Source organism: Myotis yumanensis, unplaced genomic scaffold (genome assembly GCF_028538775.1).
Source record: "Myotis yumanensis isolate MYYU_CA2020_CCGP unplaced genomic scaffold, mMyoYum1.0.hap1 SCAF_7, whole genome shotgun sequence".
Lineage (NCBI taxonomy): Eukaryota > Metazoa > Chordata > Mammalia > Chiroptera > Vespertilionidae > Myotis > Myotis yumanensis.
The window spans coordinates 38248415-38266621 of NW_027223758.1; the positions used below are offsets into that span (position 1 = coordinate 38248415).

General features: G+C 47.8%; 1 protein-coding gene across 6 annotated transcripts in view; it reads right to left on the minus strand.

Moving 5' to 3' along the window:
* BLCAP (BLCAP apoptosis inducing factor) overlaps nucleotides 1-18207 on the minus strand; it is a 100956-nt gene that overhangs the window by 35030 nt on the left and 47719 nt on the right. For 4 of the 6 annotated variants that reach the window (XR_011472144.1, XR_011472143.1, XR_011472142.1 and 1 more), the window contains exons 3-4: nucleotides 4583-4662; nucleotides 2890-3055 (exon numbers count right to left, since the gene is read on the minus strand). The gene's annotated coding sequence lies outside the window, so the exon portion shown is untranslated. Of the gene's footprint in view, nucleotides 1-1459; nucleotides 1613-2889; nucleotides 3056-4324; nucleotides 4427-4582; nucleotides 4663-18207 lie in introns of all 6 variants that reach the window. The other 2 variants (XR_011472145.1, XR_011472141.1) reach the window with 2 other exon arrangements.

Below are 18207 nucleotides of genomic sequence, written 5' to 3' on the forward strand. Positions count from 1 at the left end.
TCCTTCATTCTGTCTCATCTTCTCCCTCATCTCTCCTCTCCTGATTTGCCCCCCGCCTCCAAGGGTCACAATTGGAGTCTGCTTCTGTGTGGACATATGGGTCACAGTGTGCCCCTCTCCATAGGCTCTTTATCAGGTTTCTGCTTCCCACTCCTCCCTCCCTCGCTCACTCATCTGCCGTGTGTGTCTGTGTATGCACACGTGTGCCTGTATCTCTGCATCTGCCTGCCTCTCTGTCTCCCTGAGGGTCTTACCACCCCCTCTCCATTTTATTTTTTAACTTGATTATTGATGTACCCACACCTCCGCCTCTGTCTTCATCTCACTCTGTGCGCTCGCTTCACTCTCCGGAGGGCCTTACTGAATTTTGATTTGAGTGTGTGCGTCATTCTTGTTCTGTGTGTATGTGCCCGCCACTTTCCCTTCCAACTTCCTCTCTCTCTTTCTAGGGCTTGTGGAGTTTTACTTTCTTTGTGTCTCTGGGTGTGTGTGCATGTGTATGGGTGTGTGCATGTGTGTGAGTCATGTCTTTCCAGGGCATGGTCAGGGCTGGTTCCCATCCTCCCCATCATTATCTTGGACTCTTCTTCTGTTGGTTCATCCCTTCATCTGTCCACAGGATGCCTGGTGAGCTCTCAACCAGGGTCTGTTTGTCTGTCCTGTATCTCTCCCTCTCCTTCTTTGATACCTGACCTCTCACTCTGCACCTGCTCTCTGCACACACCTACTGCCCTCTGTAAGGACACCCCAATCTCCTCCTGCACCCTAGAACCACCCCACCCCATTCTCTCTCTGGATCCATAGATCAGAGCCAATCAGTGTTAACTGGGCCTCTCCACAGTGCCTCAAACTAATCTTATCTTCTCCATGCCCCCAACCAGCCCCTTTCCTGTTCTCATTAATGCAGAATGTCACTGCCTCTCCGGTGTGGTCCTGTAGCCAGGAGCCCTGAGTTGTCTCTGACTGCTCCTGTTTAGCCACCCGTGGCCCATCTGTTCCCCCTCTGTGCCAACTCTCCCTCCAAGGGGCTGCTAGCGCCCCCACCCCCCAGCCTTGTCATGGCATCATGTAGATGGATGAGTGGATGACTGCACCGTCCATTTGTCCATCCACCAAACAGACACCCATTGAGCACCTGGGTGCTCTGCTGAAGAGAGGGGATCAAAGCCCCAAGCTGAGTTCTAAGGAGTCCAGGGGGAAAAAAGACCAGTTATCTGTCACCCAGGAGAAGACGGTGTGACAGGGACTTCTGAAGTTTCTAAGTCACTCTCAGCATCACTGTGTGTGTGTGTGTTATGTGCGTTGTCTGCCTTGGCTACCTCTTCAGAACCTCTTTCTTCCTCCCGATCTTCCCTGTCATGCGTCCCAGGGCTGTGTCCTCACTCCTTTCCCTCTATGTTCTCTCCAGGCCCACTCTGTCCACACCAGGGCTTCAGAGACTCCCTCCACACAAACGAACCTTGTTTCTCTGCTGGTCTCTCCATCTCCCAGATCCTTAAGCTCAAGCCCCAGACCTGTGCATTCATTGTACCCTGCTCAGTCATAACATCAGTGGACCACGTGGTATGGAAAAGGATGGCTGTTTCCAGGGCGACCATATTGGCCACAGGAACTAAGAGGAGCAAAGGAGATAATGAGAGATGTTGGAGGAAGAAGTTGCACAAACTTGAAGGATTGAGGTGGAGAGAGTGATGTGGGGATTCCTATCCCTGGAGATGGAGGATTGGGAGCATGGATGAGGGGCAGAGGGGATAAAGTTTTGTCTAGCTTGATGAGTCTGTGTGCTGTGGAGTTTTGCTCATTCTTGGTCTCAAGGTGTGTGTGTGTGTGTGTGTGTACATGTGTAAACATGCAAGAGTGCCACATCTCTCTGAGGTGTGGTTGGGGTTGGCTCTCACCCTCTCCATCACTCTAGTGGACTCTTTGTCTATCTGTGCATCCATCCATCTGTCCACAGCATACTTAGCTCTGGGCAGAGCCTGTCCTATCTCTCATTCCTTCTCCTTCTCTCACTCCCACACACTCCCCAGCTGAACTCAACCCGCATCCTCTGACATCCCCCAACTGCTCCTGCAGCTGAGACCCCTTCCATCATTTCCTTTCTCTCAGGCAATAGACTTTGAGCCAACGTTGGCCCGATCTTTGCACAGGTGCCTCAAACACACTGAATCATCTTCATAGCTTGAAATGTGTTCCTCTTTCCATTCTCTCTAGCACTGAGCATCACTGCATGCCTGGAGCTGCAGCCAGGAGCCCAAGTCATCTCTGACTCTTCCTGTTCCTGTCATTCACAGCCATCTGTCCCCTTCTGCCGACTCTAGCTCAAGCCCCAGACCTGTGCATCCATGTACCCTGCTCCGAGACCCCTTTAATTCCAACCCTTTCAGCCCCTGTCTCTGCCTTGGCCCCAGCATCTTTTGTCTGGATTACTGAAGACGTCTTCTCTGTGGTCCTCCAGCCTCCATTCTCACTCCCTCCTCTTTATCCTCCATTAACATCTGGAGAAATCATGAAACTTCTTTGCTGAAACCCTCCCATGGCTTCCATGCCACTCAGAACAAAAACTAATATCCTCACAATGGCCCACGGGCCTTACAGAGTTTATCTCCCTGTTAACTCTCTGCCTTCATCTCCTACTCCATTCCCCCTTGCTCATGCTGCTCCAGCCACACTGGCCTCCTTGGTGCTCCTTGAAAATATTGACAGCAGGGCTGTCACCCATGGTTGTTTAAGATGCACACCCTGCATGAGGACATCTGGCTAAGAGTGTGAGTGGAGGCCAAAAAGACTGTTCTCAAAGCCATGAACCCTAGTTTGGAGTCGCCTCTGCTTAGAAGAAAGGTTGCCTTTTTCAAATATGTAGAGAGAAAAGCCCTTTAACATTCTTACCTGTTAGTTCCACAATCTCTGTTATTTTTAAAATTTATTTACTGATTTTTCTCATGTGTTCTTATGGAACACATTTTTCTATTCCTTGTCCTGTCTAGGAAGTTTTTATTGGATGCTGGATATTGTGAAGGTTGCACTGTTGCTGGTCTGGATTTTTGTTGTCTTCCTGTAAGAAATGGTATGCAGTTAAATTAGTTGGTTTGGTTATTTTGAGGCCCATTTTAAAGTTCCTTTAGGGTAGGTTCAGAGTAGCCTTAACTCATGGAATAATTTATCCCTTTTACTAAGTCATGGTTGAATGCCTTATCTGATCACCAAGGATTTGAGCTCTGGCTAGTCACAGCTTGAAGTTTCCCCACCCTGTGTGACCTCTGGGCATTGTTCAGCTTAAAACTTCCCAGTCTTTCTTTGCCTGGCCTCGTGGAGTTTCACCCAACACATGCCAACCTTGCCCTTAGTAATGACTCAAAGGGACCTCATATAGATTTCTGGAGTTACTTTTCTGCATAGCTTCCTCCAGTTAGGCACTCTGCCCCACACTGCCCCCAGTTTTAGGCTATAGTAACAAAGCTGCTATGATTTTAGAGAGCTGGTCTTAGTGTGGGCATAGGTTTTAATTTCTCTTGGGTGAATATATAGGAGTAGAATTTCTGGGTTGAATGGTTAGTGTGTGTTTAACTTTATAAGAAACTGCCAAAATGTTTTTCAAAGTGGTTGTATCATTATATATTCCTACTAGCAATGTATGAGAGTTCCAGTTGTTTCACATTCTTGCTAACATTTGATATTGTCAATCTTTTTCATTTTAGCCATTCATTTTAGCCACATTGTGGTTTTAATTTGCATTTTCTAAAAAGTAATGCTGTTGAGCATCTCTTCATGTGCTTATCTGCCATTCATATATCTTCTCTGGTAAAGTGCCTGTTCAAAACTATACCAATTCTAAAAAGTAATTTTCAGTATCCTATTTTTACTGAGTTGTAAAAGTTCTTTATATATTCTGGATATGGAATTAGCTAAGAGTTGAGGTTCCCCCTTCTTTTTTTAAATTTGGGTTTCCAATCAGTCCAGCACCATTTGAGGAAAATCATCCTTTCCGCATTGCTTCGGCACCCTTGTCAAAAATCGATTGACTATATGTGGGTAGTTCTATTTCTGGACTCTACATTATGTTCCATTTATCTGTAAGCCAATGCCACATTGTCTTGATTATTGTAGGCTATAGTAAGTCTTGAAATTAGGTAATGCATGTTCTCCTACTTTGTTCTTTTTTTTCTCAAAATTGTTTAGACTATTCTAGGTTCTTTGCATTTCTACATCCATTTTAGGATCAGTTTGTCAATTTCCACAAAAAGGCTTCTAGGATTTTGATTGTAGTTGACGCTATACATCAATTTGGAGAGAACTGACACTTTAACAATGCTGATTCACATGCCTTGTGACCCTGGACCAGTATGTGTCATCTCTGAGCCTCTGTTTCCTCTTGTTCCCTCTCAGAGAGGTTTCAGTGAGCAGGTCAAGGCTGAATTAAGAAGTTCTGGGCACACAAGAAAGTTGTCTTGGTTAGGATTTGGGTTTGGAGACAGGGGGCTGACACAATACTCTACAGCGCATGCCAGCAAAAGGTTGCAGGGCCATGGGGCTGCCCCAAGCAGTGGGTCCAGGTTCCTGGGCTGGGCCCTACGTCACTTACTTATTGCAACATCTGGGAATGTGGTCTCCTCTTCCTGGGCCTCAGTTTTCTCATCTGTAGATCTCAGTTGGCTAGGGTTGCTGGGCAGATTAAAGAAGAAGGCGAATGAGCAGGAGCTAAGAAAACCATCTGTTTTCTCCGTTCTGTCTCTGGGCTGCCAAGGGCGGCCAGCAAAAATCACATCATCACGCTGGTTGGTGCCAACACGGATTAATTTTCTTTAACTTCAGCTGGGTCTTAAGTACAGCTCAGCAACCCCTCAATTGGTCCCCAAACTCCTTCTCTGTCCTTTCCTGCAGTAGCTTTTCAGCCCAAGTCCCCAGCCCCCACCCCCTTTCCCCTGGGCTGATCAGACAACTGGGCTCAATGGAGAAACAGAGGCCTTTGTGGGGGCACCAGCTCCCACCACACCCCTCCTCCATGACTCTGGAGTGATCTGCCAGCACTCTCCTATGTCTAAGGCCAGCTGTCCCTTACCATCTCCTCCTGGGCCTTACACCCCCTTCCTCCCATTTCCCCCTCTCCACAGCTCCTTCCTCACCACCCTAAGAATTCTCAACTGCTCCCATTCCACAGCCCCTGCCTCCCACAGACCCCTCTCCTCTCCTTCCTGGGGAAGTTCTCCATCCCTGCCCCCTATCCTCACCTGCTACCCCCAAGGTGGTCTTCCAAATGGTTCCCAGGAGCTCTCCTGCCCACTCACCCCGCTTGGGGGCTTTCGACATGGGCCATGGTTTAGTGGCACAACAGCTGAGGACCCCAGACAGGATGTGCCCCCCCCCCTTCCTGGGCCGTTCGGAAGCCCACAAGGTTCATTTAGGACACGGGGATAAAGTTACCCGCTGAGGACTTAATTAATTCAGCACTTAATTAATGGCAGCTTAGCCCAACACTGACGTATTGTTTAAATCTAATCCTTCCACCTGGCCTGATCCTGTCTACGGGGACCCCCCCACCTCCCGCCCCTAGCCTGTTTCTTCCTTCTGAAAACACCCTCCCTTTCTCCTCCATCCCCTGCTGCCCAAGTGCCCCCTCCCCAGGCCTGTTTCTGGCTGCCCTTTCTGGTCTTGCTCCAGGCCCTCTGGACAGTGAAAACCTCTCTGGCCAAGGTCATCAGGATGTTGATGGGGTCACAGCCAGTGGCTTTAGCTTGGCAGCATCTGAAATTGCTGACCACCTTCTTCCTCAAATGTGTGGCCCCTGGGTTTCCCCCAGCACCCAAGTCTCTCCTGGTTTCCCTCCCCCGTCTGGCCACTTTCTCCTCACCCTTTGTGACCCCCTTTCCTTGTGCTCTAAGCCTCTAGGCTCCCTCCAGCCCACTCCTCTCTCCTCTCTTCACTCACTTCTGGGGCCTTGAGTGCCAGACCCTTAGTTACAACTGCCCATTACCCATTGCCACCTCAGAGTCATCAGGCCCCCAACCAAACTCTATCCTTCCTGAACCAGCTCTTCCTAAGTGTTCCATCTCAGTGGCTTCTGTCACTCATTGAGTCAACTCGGATTTACTGAGTATCTACTAGATGCCAGGCACCGTCCTAATTGCTGCGACGCAACATTTGTGGTAGATATCGTGGATGATGCTCTGTTTAGATCCACTCCGATCCCTTTTAACCAGTGTTTTGCACCCCCGAGCCCATGTGGTTGGGGTCCCACAACTAGCACCAGCACTTGTTTTCTGCAGGACTGTTCTTAGGTTCCAGGAGCTTCTTTCCCCACAGGCCAGAAGTGCATGAGGATTTATGTCTCCCTCCTGCAACCCCACTGTGTGCCCCAAATCCCTTACTTGATACCTGACTGGTGCGTGAGTGTGCAAGCCCAGATTCCTTGCCTCCAGGAGGGGCAATTTAGACGTGTGCCTGACCCTGCAGAGCTCCCGGTGGGATCAGGTTGAGGCTACCCTCTGTGGGACCTTGTCTGTGACCTCCCCCTTTCCTGTCCTGCTTCCCCACCCCCTTACCCGTTTGTCTTGGGATCACTTCCTTTATAAACCACATGCACCTAAATTCTTGTCCCCTGGTTTGCTTCTGGGTACCCTCACCTAAGTCAGTGGTGAACACAATAGCCAAGGAGCACTATTCAGATTCTCACTCCTTCCAGCCTCAGGGCCACCCGCTTCTGCGTCCTTGTCACCTAGAGGATGCACCAAGCTCCTCCCAGGTCCCAGAGTCCAGCTGCATCCACTCTGGTCCCCTCCAGTCAGCACTGAAACACACATATGATGCTGCCCTCCCTCCAAAACCCTCCCCGTCGCCCTGACAAAAACATGGGCAGAAGATTTGAACCACTACTAGAATGGCTAAAATGAAAACAAAACAAAACAAAACCCAACAATATGAAGTGCTGCCAGGGATGAAGAGCAACTGGACCTCTCAAATATTGCTGGTGGGAGTGTGAAATGGTACAACCTTTAAAAATGGTTGGTTATAAAGTTAAACATACATTTTACCATATAACACAGCAATTCCCTCTTGGGCGTTTACGCTAGAGAAATGAAACTTGTCCATATAAACACCTCTACATAGGTGTTTATAGCAATTTTATCCACAGTTGCCCCACACTGGAAATGATCCAAATATCCTTCAACTGATAAAGAGATAAAACAACAACAAAAACTGTGGCACATCCATACAATGGAACAGTTCTCAGCAAGAAAAAGGAACAAATACTGAAACACACAACGTGGATGGATCTCAAATGTGTTATGAAAAATGAAAGAAGCCAGACCCAAAGGCTACCTACCCTGTAATTCCATTTCTGTGACATCCTGGAAAGGTGAAGTATAGGGACAGATAACAGACCAGTGGTGACTAGTGGTTAGTGGCACATAAGGGATTTTTTTTGGGGGGGGGGGGGGCGATAGAAATGTTTTATATATAAATTATGTTGGGGGATTATGCAATTATATGCATTTGTCAAAACTGTACACAAGAAGAGTGAATATCCCTGTATGTAAATCATATCTCAATAAACAGGACTTAAAACCTTACTTTGTTTAGTGTACATTGGTACAATTACTTTGGAAAACTGTTTGGCAATATCTACAAAAGCGAAACACATGCCTTCCTTCTGACCCAGCAATTTCACTCCTAGAACTATGTCCAATGGAAATGGGCACACAGATTCTCCTGCTATAGAGGGATAGAAAATGTTCACAGCAGCTTTCTCTGTCATCATGGAAAACTGGAAACAACTCAGATGCCCATCAACAGGAGAGTGGATAAAGAGATCCCCTGGTGGTATATCCATAGGAAGGAACACTCCACAGCAGTGGGAAAGAACAGAGCACATCTACACACAGCAACATGAGTGACCCCCACAGACATATGTTTTGTGAAAGAAGCCAGACACAGAGAACACTCGAATTTCATTCATGTTATAGAAGTCAGGATAGTAACTCCTGCTGGACGGTGGGTACTAACTGGGAAGGGGTGCAAGGGAGCCTTCTAGGGGGTTGAAATTGTTTTGTATCTTGATCTGGGTGGTGGTTACATGGGTGTACGCACAATAAAAAATCATTGAGCTGTACACTTCAGCTCTGTATGCTGTATTGCTTGTATTCTAGGCTTTTATACAAAACGCAATATATTCAGCACTCATTGGTTTTACTGACCAATGGTCAGAATTTGCAAGTGATCAGTTGGGAGAGAAGATGAGGAATAAGTGATCCCAGCCGCGATGCAAGATGGAACAAACTGGTGCTCACGTGGGGCCCTGCTGCCCATGCAATGGGACATAGATGCAATCAGGTTACCCAGGAAAGGTAGTTTAATTAGGTCCTGTTTAATGTAATTCATATCTGATGGTAATCCCTCTGTTTACAGCCTTGGCACCATCTGGCCACTAGTTGTTGCATCCTTGCTTGCTTACTGTCCTTGTTGTGTCCTCTCAGAAAACTGACAAACTCGAAACCTCACCCTGGGGAACAAGTCTCACTGGCTCCTGCCTCTCCTCTTCTCTTCACTTCCCTTCCCTCTCTGGTGGTTTCCCACCCACTTGTGCACCATCCCCCCTCCTGACCAACTCCTCTCACAGAGCCCCCCAAAACTTCATAGTAGCCAAGCCCAGGGGACATCATTCTTTCCTCCCCGCCGTCATTCCAACATTTCTGCTCACAGCCCAAGGGTGACTACTCCCACCTTCTGGAAACACCCGCCTCCCTTGCTTAGCAGACCATCCTGCTGTCCACCTGACCCCCCTCTGGCCCTTCCCCAGTCTTCTTGCAGGGCTTTCTCCCTGATTCTAGGAAGGGTGAGGCCCCTTATTGTGACCTCAGCTTCATGGACTGTCTCCTCCCTCCTGGCCACCCATTCTGTGTTATATTTGAGCTTAGACCAGTCCACCAAAGTCCCCTGGTTACCAACCATGGCGGACACTGCTCATCCCTCCCCACTTGGGTGTACACTGATGGCTCAGCCCTTCCCGTCCATCTCCTCCTTGGTCCCCAGAGCCACTGGCTCCAGAAATCCTGCTGGCCTGCTGGCCCACCCAGCTCACGTTTGGCAATGAGGTTGGAAAGGGTGCAGGGATCAGCATTATGCAGTATTCTAAGGGCAGTGGGGAGCCACTGGTTGTTCTAAGCAGTGAGGCTTGTTTTAAGCAAGAGTGGGCCTGGGCAGAAGAGGTCAGAGGTTATCACAGGCAGCATGAGACTATCCCCTGGACCAGGGAGGCAGAGGGGATAGAGATGAGGGCGCGGGTCTGAGAAATATCAGCAAGACTGAACAGAATGGACTTGGCTCTGATTGTTGGGAGAGATGTGAGAGGCGTGGGATCAAGGGTGACCTTCACATTTTAGCAAGACAGATGAGATGTCCGGAGTCGCAGAATGAGGCAGGGGAAAGGCACTGGGGAACACAGTGATTCCCAGTCCCCTAGCCCTTGGCTTCCCTCAATCCATAGAGGCGGGGATTACTGGGGGCACATTCCCCTGACGAGTGGCCTTGGAAAGCTGAGTGCAGCCTCTTCTCCATCCTGTCCCCTTCCCCTCCCTGCCCGCCCCCAGCCTCTGCCACCCTTCTCTCCACCCCAGGGGTTCCATTCATGTCCCTTTGACACTTCAATTGGTTTCAATAATTAAAAAAAAAGATTGAGCTGAATTTCAGACATTTCATTTCAAGTCTGAAAACGTCCTGCAGCCGGCCCCTGGGATTAAGGCGGTTGGTCACCAGGTGCGGAGGGTGATTCAAAGGCCAGGCCGGGCTTCCAGCTGCGGGGCAGGACCAAATCCCCGAATTCGAGCTGCTGCCAGGCCCAAGCTGAGAGGGGTTTGGCAGCAGGAGGACAATTTAATTTTGTTCCACTCAATGAAACATGTGTTCTTGTCCAAAACTAAATTTCCATGGCCACTCGGGACCCCCGTGCCCCCAGCGCGTGTCCCTCTGCTCCATCGCTCACTCTGCAAGGCGTCCTTCCCTAGAGCTTCAAAATTCTGAAATTTATTTTCTCTGTTTTTACAGAATCCCACATTGTGCACCTGTATTTGCTGTCTCTGGAGGGATATTCTGATGGCCTTTAAGAAGGGGACCTGGGCGGCGGGGGGGGGGGCGGGGAGGGCAGACAAGGCGGGGAGGCGGACTTCTCACCGAGCACTCTTTGTAGGGTTTGAATTTTGAACTGTGGGAATGTGTTTTCTAATTAAAAATTTTTAGATTAACAAACAACTTCCATTAAAAAATAATAGCTTTCTGGACTCTGCCTCCTTCCTAGCACACCTTGCCCCGTCTTCTTTCATAGCTGAACTCTTATTGCCTCCCTTCTCGGGGTTCCTATACCTTCCCCTCGGAAAGATCCCCCGAAGCCTCTCCAAGGCCAGGTCACTTCCCCTGAACTCTTTGGACACTGCCCACTGTTGTCTACTCTGCCTTCTGGAGTAACCCTCCTTTCAGCATCTGCCCTTTGGCCCTGCCTTTTCCATCTTCCTGGTGGGCTCCTTTAAGTGCCAGTGTGACCCCGGCCTCTGGCTGGACCCTCTCCCAGTGTCACCATCCCTAAAGCTACGACCCCCTCCTGGCTCCAGTGACCCTAGTGTACACCCCCACCAGCACAGGCTTGAGGCAAGTCAGGGTCCTGCCCTGTGTGGGGACTGCTCTTATACCCCCAGCCAGGAGCCCCGGTCCACCTGCCTCCTTGACACCCCCATTTGTTTCCCTTGGGACCCCCACACCTTACATGGCCAGTTTGCCTGGCTTCAAATCTGTATTCTACTCCTTCCTTGCTGTGGGCAAGTTTCTCAGCCTCTCTGTGTCTGCTTCTTCCTGTGTAAAAGGCCATAAAGCAGGTAGTAGCTATCTTATAGGACAGTTGTTAAGGAGAAGTGAATTAGTATAAACAAAGCTCTTAGAACAGAGTCAGGCACGTTGACAAGGCCAAAATGTATTTGTTAGATTAAAATGTCCCAAATGAACTCCTGATCTTTCCCTTGGAAACCCAATTCCCCAGCTGCATTTCCGCTGCTATCAGGTCCCTTCGGAACCCCGGAAACCTGGGGGTCTTGCTTGCAGTGTCTCCCTTCTCCTGCTCCTCTTCCTCCCCCATCACCAACTCTGGTCCATTTCACCTACTAAATTTCTCTCTGTCACCACCGCCCCCCCCCCCCCCCCCCCACTGGCCTACGACCTCCTGAAATTGTTCTTGTTAAGCTCATCAATGTTCTACTAATTGCCAAATTAAAAGAAAAATTTTAGCCTTCATGAGTTTGGAATTTCCTGCTACATTTGGTCCTGCTGATCCCTCTCTCCTAGAAACACTTCACTAGCTTAGTTTCCATGACAACCTGCTCTCGGCTCACATGGCCACGTGGCACAGACATTTCCTTCTCTCCGCTGCTTTGGTGGGTGCCCCCAGCTCTGCCAGCACCTGAAATGGCGGTGGAGGTCCTTAGACACCTGGCAGGAGTCTCTGTCTCTCAGGCTTCCTAAACCTTGGCCATCGACACGGTGATCACCTGACTCCATGTCTCCAGGTCTTCCTGGGGATCAGACTCCTAGCCCTGACTCCCTGCTGGTCATCTCCCCAAGGTGTTTTCAGGCCCCTCAAAATCAACCCTGGACTGTGGCAAGGACCCCTCTATGGTCCACTTGCTTCTCCAAGTCCCAGAGAGATCCCCACAAAAGGAAAATCTGTCCATGGCACATGCCTGCTCCTAACCCTTCCATGGCTCCCCGTTGTCCACAGGATTAAGCTGGAGCTTCTTAACAGGGCATGCACTCCTCGGCTGACTTTTCCAGTCTTGTTTTCCACATGTTCCTATCTCATCCTAAACTCCAGGAACACCCAGCTGCCTCCAATCACACATGGTTCCTCTCCTCCATGGCTTTGTTCACAACATGCTCCCCTTGCCCGGGAACCTTGGCAATCTCTTATACCCTGGTCCTTACTTCTAGAGCAGTGGTTCTCAACCTTCTGGCCCTTTAAATACAGTTCCTCATGTTGTGACCCCAACCATAAAATTATTTTCGTTACTACTTCATAACTGTAATGTTGCTACTGTTATGAATTGTAATGTAAATATCTGATATGCAGGATGGTCTTAGGCGATCCCTGTGAAAGGGTCGTTCGACCACCAAAGGGGTCGCGACCCACAGGTTGAGAACCGCTGTTCTAGAGACATCAATTGAGGTATCACCTTCTCTAGGCATCTTTTTCCTACCTCTCCTCCCCTCCATTCTGGGTCTCCAAGATGAGGTTATAGTCCTCGTCTTGCGTTCTCACAACACTCTAGGCCAGGGGTCCTCAAACTACGGCCCGCGGGCCACATGCAAATACAAATATTGTATTTGTTCCTGTTTTGTTTTTTTACTTCAAAATAAGATATGTGCAGTGTGCATAGGAATTTGTTCATAGTTTTTTTTTAAACTATAGTCCGGCCCTCCAACGGTCTGAGGGACAGTGAACTGGCCCCCTGTTTAAAAAGTTTGAGGACCCCTGCTCTAGGCATTAACTCCATGACAGCCAGGACACTTTTGGTTGCAAGCAACAGAAATCAAGTTAAAAACATCTTAGGCAAATGGGGAATATATTGGCCCAGGAAGGGCAGGGGTTCACCTGGGTTCCTGGGAAACTGAATGTAGAGATAAGAGATAGGGAAAAGTCCAGGATACCCAGTTGCACCAATATGGTGTATGTGTTATTGTTATTCATTTATTTTGTATTTATTTAACAGCTTTATTGATATACATATAACATACTGCTCATACTTAAAGTGTACAGTTTGGTATGTTTGGACATATACATCCACCTGTGAAACCATCACCTGTCAAACTAATATACATACCCAAGACCCAAAAGATTTCTGTGTCCTTTTGTGATCTCTCCCTTTCTTCCCATCCCACCTCTCCCTCTCCCTCCATCCCCCAAGCCCCACCGATCTGCTTTCTGCCACTATACATTAATTTGCAATTCCTAGAATTTTATACAGTGGAGTCATGCAGCATATACCCATATTTTGTCTGGCTTCTTTTCACTCTGCATAATTATTTTAAGATATCCATTCACCCGTTGATGGATATTTTGTTTTCTTTTTCCTCTCAGTTTTTGGCTATTATGAATAAAACTTCTATGAGCATTCCCATACCAGTCTTTGGGAGGACACATGCTTTCATTTCTCTTGGGTAAATAGGAGAAAAATGGCTGGAACGTGTGGTAAGTGTATGTTTAACTTTTTAAGAAACTGCCAAATTCTTTTCCAAAGTGTTTGTATCACTGTACATGCTCACCCATAATGTATGAGAGTTCCAGTTGATATACGTCCTCGCCAACACTTGGTCTGAGCAGTCTTTAATTTTAGACATCCTAACAGGTGGTGTGCAATTATGATTTTGTGCATTTCCCTGATGACTAGTGATGTTAAGCATCTTTTCATGTGTTTATTTCATCTGTGTATCTACTTTGGTGAAGTGTCTGTTCAAATCTTTTGCTCATTTTTTTCTGGTTTGTTGTCTTATTCTTGACTTTTGAGACTTCTTTATATATTCTAGATACAAGTCCTTCGTCAGATTTTGTCTTGCAAATATTTCTCTCCCATCCTGAGGTTTTTCTTTTCAGTGTCTTTCAAAGAATGTAAGTTTTCAATTTCAATGAAGTCTAATTTGTCAATTTATTCTTTTATGGATTATGCTTTTGGTGTCACATCTTAGAAACCTTTGCCTACCCCAAGGTCACAAAGGTTTACCCTTAGGTTTCATTCTAGAAGTTTTATAGTGTTAGGTTTTTTACCCTTTTTATTTTTTTACTTTTATCTTAATGTCTGAGTTAGTTTAAGTTGGGTTTTGATCTTGAAAAGGAGAGAGTCACTGTGAATATTGTAATCTATGTAGGAGGAAAAGCTTAAAACCTTCCATGAGCCTCATCCCCCTTGGGATAAATCCTCAGTTCCCTAGCATGTCTCAAAGGGCCTGCTTTCCCACCACCCTTAGCTCTGGATGGACTTGAATGAATGCCATTCCTTGAGCTCAGTGCCTTTGAGTTTTAGGGCCGGTTGAACCAGCTTACCGACTGACCAACTCCACTGCCCCTGTCTTCCAGATACAAAGGTATTTGAATTTGGCACAACCACCCTCACGTGCATCTTCCAGGGCTTGACCATTTACTTCGCTGGCCTCCATCAAAGCTTACTTATCCTGAGTCCCATGCCCTTAGGTTCAGGGTCCTAGCACATTTTATTCCAGTCTTTTTATTAAATGTATTTTTTTCTTTGTTTCCAGACATGAGATAATAGCTAGCATACAATCTGTGCCCTGATTTCTCACATGCTGTTCCACTTCTATATCATAAGAATTTTCTGGAGCTTTTTGTAAAAAAATAAAACAACCCCCCCCCCCCCCAAAAAAACCCCAAACGACCCAATTAGTTAATGAATAATAGTCCATTTAAATGGATATAAAATAATTTGCTTAACATTTTCCCGACCGTTGGTTATTTCTACCGTTGTTGTTAAAAACAAGACCATACCACATCTCTTTGTACATAAATCTTTGTCAATTTGGGATTGTTTTCTTCTGATGGAGTGCCGTAAGTGTAATTACCCGGGTCAAAGGCTGGCGAGATTTACATTCCCATCAGCAGTATTGCCTGTTTCATCACACCCTAGCCAGCATGGGGTATTCTCATTAAAAAATTTTCCTGCACTCTGTGATGGGCAAAAAGTGTTATCTCACTGTTGTTTTAATTTACTTTTTAAAAAATAATTAGACATTGGAAAATAGGTTCAACCTATAAGCCATAAAAAATTAATCTTCTGTTAATTGAGTGTTCCTATCCCTCCGCATTTACCCAGCAGTGATTTGAATTTTTAAAACTCAATTTGTATGGATCCTTAAATGCCAAGGATATTAACCCTCTGCGTGACATCCTCCAAGTTGATTTCAATTTTCATACAGTTAAGTTTAAAATTTAAAACCTATTTCCTTTTTCTTTTCTTTGTGAATGCTTCCTTTGCTTTTCGGCTTAGACGGTAACACTCATCCGGAGTTTTGAATGAAATTTGCTTCTACTTTATTGGAGTATGATTTTTAATATGTCTTTAATCCATCTGAACTTAGTGTTGCTGTATGACATGAAATGAAAAGTGAAGTGGATTTGCTTTTCCAAACAGCTTAGTGATCATTCAAGCACCTTTAATTGACTAATCCCTTCTTTTCTCACTACTTCAGTAACCGTGTGGGGTACGGTGATATTTTTCTTATATACTGAGTGTGGCTGTAATGCACTCTCCACCCACTCACTGCCTGAGCTTCCTGGGGGCTGCTCTAGGGTGCTGACATTAGAAAGAGTCCCTGGCTTGGCTTTCAGCTCCCGTGTGGGCTTTGGTAAGTTCACAGCACAGACAATAGTTACGACTCTTTTATCTACAGGGGAGACTAGAGAATGAGAGTTATAGCTTCTGAGGCTTGAGAAAGAAGATTCTGGATTCCACAGGGCTGGGAGGATTTGACATCCAAGCTAAGGGAAGGACAGAGAGTTTATGCATAGACAATAGACTAACACGGCAATTCACAATGATGTCAGAGCCTGGGCCCCATGAAGGAACAATGAGCTCAACCTGTGGGCAGAAGTGGAGAAATCCAAGGGGATTGACCAGAGCTTTGGCATTGCTTGGGTCCCCAGGAGAGGCTCAGGTCCCAGCCCCTAAGCTGAATCCAGGGGACTGGTGGGCTGAGGCCCAGGGAAGCCAGGGAAACCTAAGAGGATGCACGACTCATGGAGACAATGTCTGTGGCTGCCAGCACGTGAGGATGGGCCCAGGAGAGGAGAGATCCTGCCGGGTGTGGCTGAGCAGCATAGTGATCCTGCCTGTGACCATGTGGCAGTCCCCAAGTCCTGGAGCCTGAACTTGCACCCAGCCACTGTGGCCTCATTGATGTGGTTTTGAGTTATATTTGATGTTCAGGATGACTGGTCAAACCTTGAATTCCAGGAAGCCCTCTGGTGAATGTCTTCTCTTGAAGACCCACAAACTCTACTTTCATCTCTCATAACTTTTACTTCTAATTCTGGACTTGATTTCTCCCACAATCAACTTTGGACCAGGAGGCTCCTGTCAGAGCTCACCCTGGGAGGTAGAGGTGCTGGGATTCTGGAGTCAGAGGCAAGGAGAACAGCCATGAACACACTCTGAGGTCTCCAGAGCCCCATATGCCCCAGGCTGGTCTCAGCTTCCTTCTCTGCTTGCCTGTAAAATGGGCTACCCATCTTCACCTGCCCCATGGGTTTTGTAATGATCACAGGAGACAATGGCTATGACCCACTATATAAAGACCTGTGCCCACACTACAGTAGGTTGTCCTGGTTCTATCTCCTTCCCTCATGTCCCATAAGTCTTGCGTGGCAAAAGTGCCAACCGTCTAATCCATCCCCCCAAATGCTCCTAATTCCTCATTCACTCTCCCATGCAGAAATTGGCAGCTCCCCGCCCCAAAAGTGTTTTTTGTCTGATTGTTCTATTGATCATCAACTCTTTTTGATTAAAAAAAATTTGACCTTCCATTTCAGACATTAAGTACAACTTGGAACAAGTCAGAAAATGTTTTATTCAGCAATCTCTGGTTGGCTGCCCCAGGCTGGGGATGATTCCAAATGAATGAGAGAGAGTTCCAGCCATGGGCAGGGTGAAAAATCCTGCTACAGTGAGACGTGGTTAAGTCACAAAGGTCACATACAAATTCCCGAAAGAAAGTGGGATGCAAGTTACTCAGTTAAAGGCCAAGTATTGAATTCTCTCCCGGGAGCTGGATGCACGCTATTGCCCAGGATGGATGCCTCTTGCCACTGGCCTCATTTCCTTGGAGGCCTCATTTAGCTAATTGCCTCTGTTCTGCAATGGCTTATATCCCACAGGTGCCTTCCGCTAGGGAAAATTAATATGCTAATATTGCCCTTTCATTAAAACCAAACCAAATGAAAAATTCTGCACCCTTTATCTACCTTCTTCCTTTTACCCTCACTCCTGATCTGCACACCCTCCTGCAAGAAACTGGCAAAGGTTCCCAAAGGCCAGCTTCACAGTACCCACCCCCGACACCCCTGCCCATGGGCCACCACTGGCCACTCTGACTTTGGAAGCTCTCTTCCCTGGGCTCCTGGGGGTAGCCTTTCTTTCTTTTCCCCTCTGGTTCCTCCTTCTCGGCCCCTGTTTCCCATATCCAGCTCACTAAGCGCTGGTGCTCTGCTGGGCATGACCTTCTGCTCATGCCTTCCATGCTCTGTCCCTTAATATCAGCATCTCCTGAGCTGCTTCCACACCCCCTGCACCCCTACTTGCTCCTGAAGCCTTCCCAATCCCCATCTCTGGCCTGAGCTTTCCTCTGGGCTCCAGAACCCAGAAGTTCAGATGACTCCATCCTCAGCACACTCACCAGACTGCCCTTCTTGTCCAAAGTCTGGTGCTTCTCCAGAGTCCTGTGTCTCATGGAAAGACACCACCAGCCACACAGATGCCTGGGGTCTTCCTCCTCAGCTCACTAGCACTCACTCACCCCCTTCATAGTCCAGGCCCAGGTCTTGGAGACCTGACCTCCCAATGGCTCCTGGATCCTCTCAGTTCTCTTCAACTCCGCCCCAACGTGCTAGTCCAAGCCACTCCCAGCCCCGGTCTGGATGGCAGATGGGAAGTTGCCCTCTCCAGGGTGTCCCTGCAGCCCGCCTCCCCCTACAATCCTTTCCTCGCCAGAGGCCAGAGTGATACTTTCAACAGGCAAACAGGAATTTGCCATCGGCATTTTTTAACTTTCCAAAGACACCCCACCCCGTTCATTCTTGGGAGAAAGCCCCAAACCTCCCCAGCCTGTGGACCCCTTCCACTGCCTCACTGGCCTCCTTCCCTTCCCAGATCGCACTCTGCAGGGCCTTTGTCTGTGCTTTCCCTCTGCTTGGACTGCTCTTCCTGATTCTTCTTGGCCTGGTTGATACCCACTCTTTCTTTAAGATCCCGCCTGGGAAACGTTAGCATATCTTCCCCTCCCGGACTCTGGGTCCCCTTGCTGATCTCAGCACCATACACCTCTTCTTCATGATTATCCACTTATTCATGGGATGGCTTGCTTCGACTCTGTTTCCCCCTTTAGACTATTAGCTCTGTGTGGCCAGGGATGTGTCTGTCTTGCTCACACGGTCTCCCCAATGGCCAGCCC